Source organism: Lactuca sativa, chromosome 1, assembly GCF_002870075.4.
Source record: "Lactuca sativa cultivar Salinas chromosome 1, Lsat_Salinas_v11, whole genome shotgun sequence".
NCBI lineage: Eukaryota > Viridiplantae > Streptophyta > Magnoliopsida > Asterales > Asteraceae > Lactuca > Lactuca sativa.
The window spans coordinates 117,062,004-117,073,130 of record NC_056623.2 but is presented as its reverse complement, the minus strand read 5'-3'; the positions used below and the strand labels follow the sequence as shown (position 1 = coordinate 117,073,130).

The 11,127-nt window shown below is 36.0% G+C and overlaps 1 long non-coding RNA gene across 1 annotated transcript; it reads right to left on the bottom strand.

The window, feature by feature from the left end:
• Positions 1–8,533: 8,533 nt before the first annotated feature.
• Positions 8,534–11,127, bottom strand: LOC111892082 (uncharacterized). Its single transcript, XR_002850428.3, has 3 exons — positions 10,744–11,127; positions 8,958–10,650; positions 8,534–8,743 (listed from the first exon to the last, which is right to left on the bottom strand). It is a non-coding gene; the product is annotated as an uncharacterized LOC111892082 (long non-coding RNA).

Sequence of the window (11,127 nt, the reverse complement as noted above, 5' to 3'; positions counted from 1 at the left end):
CTATAAAGCAACATAACTTTTAAAAGAGTTTTTGAAATGTTTTGATCACTTATAAAAGACATAAGCAATCTTTTGAAAGATGTTTATAAAAAACATTTACACAATTATCATTGTGTTCAAGTTGTATCCCCCCCCCCCCATAAATGCATTTAAAACTGTTAAAAGATTCATTACGGGGTATGAACTCACCTGATGTAGGTGATTCAACGGATACTTGCGCGTAAGGATGATAAGTTCCACGAATGATGTCCTGAGACTTAATAAGTCCTAAATGACATATAATGGCATATATTGACGTAAATATAGTGTTTAGAAGTAACCAAATGCAAAGAAATACCTCACGGGAATAGGAAACACTTTGACCAAGTGTTGGAATCACATGTGATTGATCAAAGGAATGTGTATGGCACTAATCTTGTGTTTATGGATATGGCTTTACGGCCAAGGGAGTTTACAGTCGTAAACGCATGGTCAAACATGCATAAGAGGGTGTTTGGAGGTTAGGGAAACTTGAGGGACCATTGCTCTACACAAGGATGATAAAGACCATCATAAGGAAGGATTTTGATGAGTTTACGACCAAGCAAGGAGCTTACGGCTGTAAACTCATGGAAATTATGAAATGAGTGTGGTTTAAGGTCCTATACTCATCAATGAATGGTTCTTGGTCACAAGCTTTGCGTCTAGGAAGGTTTTAAGGTCCATACAAGCTATGGCATTGAGTTTACGACCAAGGGAGATCTTGGGCCGTAAAATCAAGATGTTATTGGGAAAATGTATGTTTCAAGGGTGTGATTCAAGGCTTCCTAGTAGATATGAAGTATAATGAAGGAATACTTACGATATGGAGGCTTGAAAGGGTTGATTTTGGCCAAGAACACTAGTGTATGTTCTTAGTATTTCTTGAAGATCTAAGAAAACATGATTTTCATGGATGAAATCAAGGAGTGTAACTTGGAGATGAAGTGTAACAATAAACTAAAGGAAGTACACTTACACCTTTGAAGATCTAAGATGAAATGTTGGATGATACTTGAGAGAGAATGGAAGAAAATCGGTCAAGGAAGGAAAGAATGGAAGAAATGGCCAAGACTTTGATATATAGAGTTGAGTTTACGACCCACTTGGAGTTTACGGCCGTAAACTCTAGTCCAATTCCAGCCAAAAAAACACAAAAATATGCAAACTGGAAGCACAACTCGTTGAGTTCCCCCAAGGAACTCGTCGAGTTCATGCCTTAACACATGAACTCGGCGAGTTTTTGGCCAGATTTCATCGAGTTTTCCATTCTGGGAAAATTTTGGTTTTGAAAAACAAGTTTGCATCAAGTATAAATGAAAACAAGCCTAGGATCTGATACCACTGAAGGGTTTTGAGCATTCTAACACTCCTATTGTGTACATGCAACCCTAAGTACCTTGGATCTATTTTTTCTCTAAGATACATGCAAACTCGAACTTTCTAAGGTATTACCCTAGCTAGCATACAATCATTGATATTTAGGTAATATAAACAAGCTATAAGACATACCTTTTCATGTAGCTTGATTCCATGGAGCTTAAAAGCCTAGTGCCTCAAGTGTTACACCTCAAATGGTTCACACAACATCACCAACATATTGGAATAACTTGAGAGAAAAGGTTTCTATGCTCAAATCGGCTAGCCCTCATGTGTACACACACTAGTGCCAATTTCTTGAGCCATGGGGTCCTTATATATGGTGGCTATTAGGGTTACACCATGTAACTCATGCCTTTCCATATTCTTCATGTTCCATTGGTTAAAACCTCAATGGAGTATCCATGGGTTACGTCATGGATTTAGCTCAATATGAAGAACTATGGATCATAAGCCCACATATATAAGAATGAATGATTTACACAATCAATCCCCATATATTTAATTATTCTCATTTTGATCATAAAATTAATTCCAAATTAATTCTTGATTAATACTAATTAAATAATATGATTTCATATTAATATATTAGAACTTATAATATATTAAAAAAATCATAATTATCCTTTTCTCATAAAAGTCTATCCCAATTGTTCCGATGCCATGCAACCCAAATGGACCATGCCAATCGGGTCAAGTACATACCAATTATAGTTATGGACTTATACACTAATCCAACAACAAGGTCTCATGACATGAGATCACCTACAGCCTAAGCCCATGATCTTTTGGGGTTTCCTTCATATTTAAACCCTTCTAAACCAATTTTAGGGTTTATTTTTAGCCTCCAACCCCTTTTTACCTCAAAAAAATCCTTAACCTAACCCCTTTGAAGATTCTTGGCCTTTTTGGAACATTTATTTGGCTTGAAGAAGAAGAGAAGAAGGAGAATGTGTTCTATTGGTGAAGCTTGTAAGGAAACATCATCATCTCATATTCTTTTTGGACCCTTGTAAGTGTCAAAGCTTCCACCTTTATTATTGCATTTGGCTAGATCTAAGTTTTATCCTACTTTTCTCCTTATTAAGCAAGTTTGAATGAAAGGAAACCATAAAGTTCGAAACTTTATGGGTTGTAAGGATCCTTAAAATGTCATGAAGTTTAGATCTAGTGAGTGGTTGGGTTTTGAATCCTTGCATGAAGAGCTTGGTGTCCTTTTCTACATTTTTGACCCAAATGAGATCTAAACATGTATTAGACATACTTGTCTACAAAGCATCAAATTTTAATTGTATTTTGGAGTTATAGGACCTTCTGGAAAGTTAGAGTAAAAGTCTTAACGGATTAAGGACTTGAATCTTTGGATATTGGCTTGAAAAAATGCTTACGACGTGAGACATAAGATCTCACGATGTGAGAATGAATGACCCCAATTTCTGATGACCTTTTTGGGGCTCACGATGTGACAGAAGGTTGCTACTATCATGAGATCAACTCAAATGTTTTTCCATGATTGAGTGGGGTTGAGATGTGTTAGAACCAGGCCGAGTGGACTCTCACGGATTGACCACGGACTAGTTATGATGTGAGGCTAGATGGTTGACATTCTCAGATGTTGACTTTGAATTTCATCATTAACTTTTGGCATGGGTTGACTTTTGGTCAAATTCCTAATTTTAGAAGGGATACTTAAGGTTTACCTCATGTAGAATGTTAGGAGGTGTCTGGCACCCATCTTTTCGTGGTGAGAGATGTTAGTTGTGTTCGGCGTGACATTGAGCTAGGTTTTAGTAGGATTTGTGATTCATGTGATTCTCATCACTATACTCGTGGGTCAAAGGCACCAATACCAGCCCACTAGATTATGTTATAAGGAAGACCAGGTGGTGGCCACTGGTAGCTATATAAAAGACCCGAATATAGATCCCGACAAACTGTATGTAAAACCAGGTCTAGACCTTGACAATTATTTGTAGGTAGCTAGTTGTCTTTGTGATGCCTACACAGAAGACCAGGAGGTGGCTCTTAGCACTTGTTTGTAAGACTTGGGGTTTTGGCCCCTGGTTTGGGAAGGAAAGACCATGATCTGGCTCATGGCATGATAATAATGGTAAGACTATGGTTGACACATAACATTCTATATTCTATGTATGGTATATGGTATTTTGGGGAACTCACTAAGATTTTTGCTTATGGTTTTATGTTCAAGGTTTCAGGTACTTCCGAATTCAAAGAGAAGGGCCCGTCGTGACTGCACATCATCCCCAGAGTTTTTCGCTCAAAAGTAATATATTTCTAATTCTTATTTCAATATAATTTCTTAATATTACAATCAACGGAAGTAGTAAAAGTGGGGCTTTACAGTTTTCCCTTACTAATGTTTACCCACAATTTAGCTTCAAGTTATCTGTCAATGGCTCCAAAACGAATTATGGCGTTGGATTATCTTGGACTTGTGTAAAGCTGCTAAATTTCATGTGTATATCATTGGAAAATTGAAACCTCAAGGAGATGATGATGAGGATTAGAATGCTACTGATTCTAGGATAAAATCATGGTTTTATTCAATGTGATGTAAACTTACTGGAAATCATCTCCAGTGAGGATACACCTCAAAAGATTAATGGGATAAGATTCATGATTTCTTCTCAAGAAAAAAATGCCACGAATGTTCCAACTTCAATAAAAATTCCATAACACCAAGAAAGAGTCCTCCACCATTAAGTATTTTCTTCATTCCTTGAAGAACTTGGCTAAAGCATTGGCGGATTGTGACTCTCAAATTGATGATGTTGAGTTGGTGATGAAAATTCTTCCTTATCTTCCTCCCTCCTACCATATAATTGTTGATGTCATCAAAAATACAAAACCTTTTCCATCATTCCTTGAAGCCAAAAACATGTTGTTGGTTCATGAGTCACGAGAAGAAGCAACCGACTTACTTGGCGATGCTCCACCTACCTCATCGACTGCTCTTTATTCCTCCTCGAATCATGGAAATTCTTGAAATACATTTAATAAAGGCAAGAATAATGAGCGGGGATCTTCCAGGGAGGGGTAATATTAATGTTTCTTCTAGTGCTTCTCATGTTTTAGGTTCTCAAGGTTAAACCGGTCATTTTCCAGCTTTCTATGGAGCTCAAAACAGACTCCCGCCTCTGCAAAAGTAGCTTGGAATCCTATTAGAATGACCTCATCCTGCCTTTGGATCTCCTGTACAGCCCACTGATGCTGGCAGATATCATGAGCATCCTATGCTGCCCAAGAGGTTATCAGTAGCCTCCACATGTTACTTTCCAGACGTACCAACAGCCTCCGCAATTGTTGCCTACCCTCGATCAACAACATCAACAAGTGTTGTCCCACTTTGGCCATATCAGTAGCCTTTTTTTACTCTGTATCAACAAGTTTACAGCTCCGCAGCTCCACCACAACAACCTCCTTCTCATGCCTTTGGTGGTCAAGCTTTTCACCAATATTTCATAGATCTTTCTTTGTTCTTCTAAGCAATGTCTATCTAACCACCTCGTGACAACTACCACATGGATTTGGGAGAAAGCTCTCACATGTCCTTCAATCAAGGTATAATACACTCTCTAACTCCATGTAACTTTAAATTCATTATGGTTAGTAACGGTTTTGTAGTTCCAGTTAATTCTATAGGTCAATTTTTTTCCTTTTTTTCTAATAATTGCTTCTTTCTCAAGGATATTCTTTTTTTTATATATATATATAAAATGGTGAAGAATATTATTTCTGTTGTAGATTTACAACTAACAATTATATTTATGTTGAGTTTGATCCTTTGGTTTCACTGTGAATGATCTTAGCACTGGTAATCCACTTCAACGATGTGATAACAACCACTCTGATCTTTATCATGTCCTTCCATCTACTTCCCAATACGTCTCATTCTTTTCTCTTGTTGCTTTTTGTCAAAAAAAAACAAGGTATAGAACACTTGGTCACCCGAGCACCACTATTTTTCAGTTTCATAAGTCATGTAGTTTTATTTGTTTTCCTACTAAAACACATCTTTGTGCCATGCTTGTCAGCTAGGAGTAAACTATCATTTAATGTTTTCTTTATCTCTAACCAAAACAAGTTGCGTGTTTAAATTATTTAATTCTAATTTATAGACCTCTCCTATTCCAAGTCTTAGTGGTTTTATATACTACATTCTTTTTCTAGGATGTTTTTCTTATTTTTTTATGGATTTTCCATTACGTTCCAAATCTGATGTGTTTTCTACTCTTAAATCTTTTTGTGCTTATGTGGTAAATCAATTTAAAACTGATATTCAACTATTTTAATGAGATAATGGTCGACAATTCAACAACAAACCATTCTTGTAATTTTTTTAATGAGCATGTAATTAAAATTTGTTTATCATGTCCTTATACCTCCCAGCAAAATGGTAAAGTTGATTGCTCTATCTGAACCATTAACAACATCATGCACACATTTATCATCCAAGCCTCTCATCCTCCTCATTTTTGGGTTAGGTTCTTCTTTCTGCTACTCAAATATTTAATCTTCTTCCTATGACTGATATGCATCTTAAAAACATGTCTGTAATCCTTTTTTCTTTCTCTCCCTCTTACGTTCACCTTTCGGTTTTTGGATGTCTTTTCTACTTGAATCTCTCCTCAGCCACCCCTCACAAACGTACACCTTTCTCATCAACATGTTTTTACCTTGGCCCATCTACTGATCATCGTGACTATCATTGTATTGACTTGATCACTAAAAAAGTGATTTTCTTGCATCAGGTCACCTTTGATGAAACCATTTTCCATTTCTTGAATTTCATGTCTCCCTTACCAAATGACTATCAATGTTTCATTTCAAAAGATGACCCTTATCCTTTACCATCTTCATTTTCGTCTCTTACAACTACCTCTCTTACTCCAGTTTCTACTACAGTGTTTCACAACTCCTCTAACCCTGAGTCAAGTAGTGAATCCGCTTTGTTGAGTTCTTCAAACTCATATCCTTCTCCGTCTCCTCCCCCCCCCCCCCCCCCCCCCCCCCTCTGCACATCCGATTGTTACAAGATCACGAGCTAGTAGCATAAAACCTTAGCAAATATTTAATCACTCTATCTCTTCTGATGTTTCTTTTATTCCTCGCTCAACTACTCAGGCTATGTGTGATCCTCACTGGAGTGTAACTATGGATTCTAAAATGTCTTCCCTTCACACTAACCATACATCGGATCTCGTCCCCAAAACACATACATGCTAATGTTGTGTGCTTTCATTGGTTGTATCGTCACAAGCGTTAGAACAATGGTTGCTTAGAGAAATACAAAGTCCGTCTTGTTGCTTAAGGTTTCTCTCAACAAGCTGGTCTTGATTTTGGTGACACATTTAGTCTTGTCATCAAACCAGACACCATTTGTATTGTTCTAAGCATCTTCGTCTCTCAAGACTAGCCAATCCACCAACTTGATGTAAAAAATGCTTTTCTTTATGGTGATCTTGTTGAAACTTTCTATATGTGTTAAGCTCCTAGTAATGTCAACACCCAGTTCCCTGATCATGTTTTTTTGTCTTCACAAAGCTCTTTATGGACTCAAACAGGCTCCTCGTGCCTGGTACCTACATTTTAACATTTTTTTCTCCTCCCTTAGGTCTCGTAGCAACAAATCTGACAAATCACTATTCACCTTCCATCGTGGAAAGGACATCATCTATTTTCTACTTTATGTAGATAATATTATTCTTATTGCCTCTTCTCCAGCTCTGGTATCCAAGGTCATCAAGCTACTATCCTAGGAGTTTCCTATGACTCACCTTGTCTGTCTCTCCTTTTTCCTTGGTATTGTTGCTACTCAGAGTGCTTCTACCCTCTTTCTTTTACAACTGCATTCGCTCAAGAGATTCCTACACATGATGACATGGTCATGTGTAATCCATGTAGCACACCAACTGACATCAAATCTAAACTCTCCACCAACGCTGAGTCTGTTTTAGACCATACCTTGTATCGTAGTCTTGTAGGTGCCTTACAATATTTTACCATTACCCGTCCAGATATCGCTTATGTTGTACATCAAATCTGTCTCGTCATGAATGATCTTGGTGTCCTGTATTTTCAGGATTTCAAGCGTATATTAAGGTATTTCAAGGGTACCTTAGTTCATAGTCTTCACATCCATTGTTCAACTATTGATCGCCTGTTTTCATATTTTGATGCTAATTGGGTCGGTTGTCCTACTACTCATTGGTCACTTATGGGTTATGTGTTTATCTAGGTAATAATCTCATCTCATGGTCCTCTAAACGACAACATGTCATGTCCTGCTGCCGAAGCCGAGTACCGAGATGTAGCTAATGTGGTTGTAGAAACTGCATGGCTTAGAAATCTCTTTCTCGAGCTTTATTTCCGTCTCTTGCGTGTCACTGTTGTCTTTTGCGACAATTTTAGTGTCATGTATTTAGCTTCCAACCCATTACATCACCAAAAAACCAAACATGTGGAAATAGATTTAAATTTTGTTAGGGAGCGTGTGTCGATTGGTCATGTGTGTGTTTTACATGTTCCTTCAGCTTATCAGTATACATGAATTTCTATAAAGGGCCTACCTACTCAGTTATTTTTGGATTTTAGAAATAGTTTGAGCATTTTCCAATTATAGGCGGGTGTTAATTAATAATTCTCTATTATTCACTAGGTTATAACCCGTGGGAACCACGGTTACAAAATAAAATGAATTTTGATGGTTAAAATCCATATAATACCGTAAAAGTACATTTCTAATATTCATAACTGAACATATAATTTATAATATTCGTAATTGAAAATACATATAATACCAATGGCTAAGTAGTTGAGTGTAACAATTAAACAAATCATACATGTTAAAATGTTTGTGTAAAATGACCAAAATACCTTTCAGGTGTAGTATGAGATATAATCCAATTACCTTATGCTCACACCTCATACTGCTAACTAACTTCCACTATGATCAAATTTTGTATAGACTAAACCATGGTATGGAGAAAATGTTGATTTAACAACTTTAACATCTAAGTCGTTAAGTTAAATCATTTTGATCATACTAAATTACTTCGACATCACACATTCATCTTAACTATGATAATTCATGCTTTCTATAACACGGCCACCATCAGCTCAAGTACAGACTTTACTTTATCATCATTTACTTGCAAAGATGCGACTACAAAACTTAGCTAGCAATACAACAAAAATTTAAGCAAATCTACAGAATGTTGGACCATAACATATGGCAAAACTTACACACATCTACTTTCATATGCACCATCTTTTTGATAGACTTCCTTTTGCCAATCTCCACCATTTGCAATAGCCATCTGAGCTGTTGAATAATATAAAGACAATAACCAAACAAATAATCAGAAAACAAAAAAACATCATAAACTATTCCAACACAAACAATCAACAAGCTTCCTAATGAGATAACTGAAAATCATTGAAGATGTCCTTCAAGATGATGAAAAAATCTTAGATTTATCCTAGATTAAGGGTTAATTTGCTGCAAAAGTAGGCTACTGATGTATAAGAGAACCTACCTTGTTCAATATGCTTTCCAAGAGATACATCTTCATTCTCTTCTAACCAACGCCAGGATTTAGATAACATTTAATGGAGAAAAAAAGAGAACTGTTTGTTAAATTGATAACAGTTCTTTTCAACATTTATTCTGCAATTAGCTAATATAATTTATGGAATAAGATTGATGTCAAAATTTCCGTCCCTGTTTGTTCAAATATGTTAATGCAAATCGATTTATGCTTGAAGGCCTCAAAATGTAACTTAATCTTAGTTATATGAATTCACAGCATCACGCAAATTATTACCCTGTTTGTATCTGGCTGATGACCTCTTATACTCTGTATATATACTTTCTAACATAGTTTAGGGTCTGAATACATACACCCTCCATCCTTCCACTTTAAAGTTTGAGCCTTTTTCTATTAATTCAAAAAGAAACACCCAAAAGTTACTATTCACCCATTCTAAATTGTTAGTAATCAATGACACATGAGTGTGAGTCTTAGCAAAATGGAGTTAGAGAAACGGGTTTCTAAACAATGTCACCATTTTTATCATCCCTAGTTAGCATCCTTATGTTACAGAGGCTATACTATGACAGCACCAAGGCCATGGGCCTCCTCATCTTGTGTGTTGAGGTAAAAAACCAACTAAAAAAAGCTCAAAGTCAACTCAAAATAAACCTAATTTGACCTAATTTCAGATGAGAGGTTGACTGACATTATAGAAAACAATTTTATACAAAATGAACAAAACAGTTCATGTTTGAAAGTTTTTGGTGTAAGCTGAAATTGAAACCAAGCAGAATAGGTATGCCTTCATATCTGAAAAAACTGAAAGATGGGGTGTTTAGCAATCAAATGAGTCATTTTGCAAGGCAGGATATAAGTCCATTATCCATGGAATTCTAAACCAAAAAAAAAACGTCCTTTGGGTTTTAACAGAGAATTTATACCTAAAATAAAGAGATTTCCTCACAGTATTTTTCTGCTTGATCTTCTGGAAGATCAACAAGATTCTGTTCCAATGCACAACTAAAAGGAATAATTGTCTCACCCTATACACTTGAACCGTAGTACAAAAAGAACTAAAAGTTAAATCACCAACAAACATGTTACCTATTGGCCAAAGAACATAATCACATAAAATTTGAATTAGTAAACCAAAGAGAATCCAATGCATCTTTAAGCAAAGAATTCTATCAAAAAAACAAATTAACATACACAAGGGCTCAATTTTTTTTTTTTCAAAAAGAATATGAAAGGATGATATAGATTAACTTGTTCATCGGTGTGTTGAGAAGGGGAGGTATCAGGTGTTAAATAAATGAGTTCATCAGCAATTAGTGGAGGGTAAAGGAGAATACAACCGATTTTGTTATGCTTCCATAAAAAAATTCTCATTTATTTTAAGAATATCATGAAGATGTCTCTTGGAAAGAAATTAGGTTAAATCAAAGTTTGTCCTTAACTTTTGCCCAAGAACTCAACCAACGAAGGAGCAAACTTTAATGTAAAAAGACCTTGTAAATCAGAAACATAGAACAGAAAAAATAAAATTGAATACCATGAATTAAGAACCTTAATAAGAAGAAATCGTGAACCATAAATTCTCAAATTGAATCCACCATCGTTAACATCCGTACATGTTAAACCAAATGATGAGATCAGAATCATAAGACGACAATATAACCGAACCATCTCCTGCCTCCTGCAATAAGGGAACATGGAGAAGAAATCGGAATTTGAAAAGGATGGAGATAGAGCTGCGATAAGGTAGCGATAATGAAGGAAAAATTGTAACCTTGCGATCTGTTTGTTTCAACGATGATTTGATGTTATCTCCTATCGGGACCAAACTTCTTCAAATTACTTAGATACCTGCACCAATAAATCAATTCAAATTAGGAGCAACAGAAGACAGAAGAAAAATTCTCAAGTGTTCGTGAGAGAGAAAGGAAGAAGATATGTATGTGATTTCTTGTGATTCCGTCCCTGATTTTTCACGATCATGTATACTGGGATCAAGTTTCATCGCATAGATAATTTGAGCGTAAATAATGGAGTGAATAGGTTAAACCGATGAGCGAATATGATTGTTTGATTTGATTTTGGAAATGCAAACGCAAAATTAGGTATCTTTACGCATATTATAGTTAGTCGATCAATTTGTTGCAAATTTAACGGG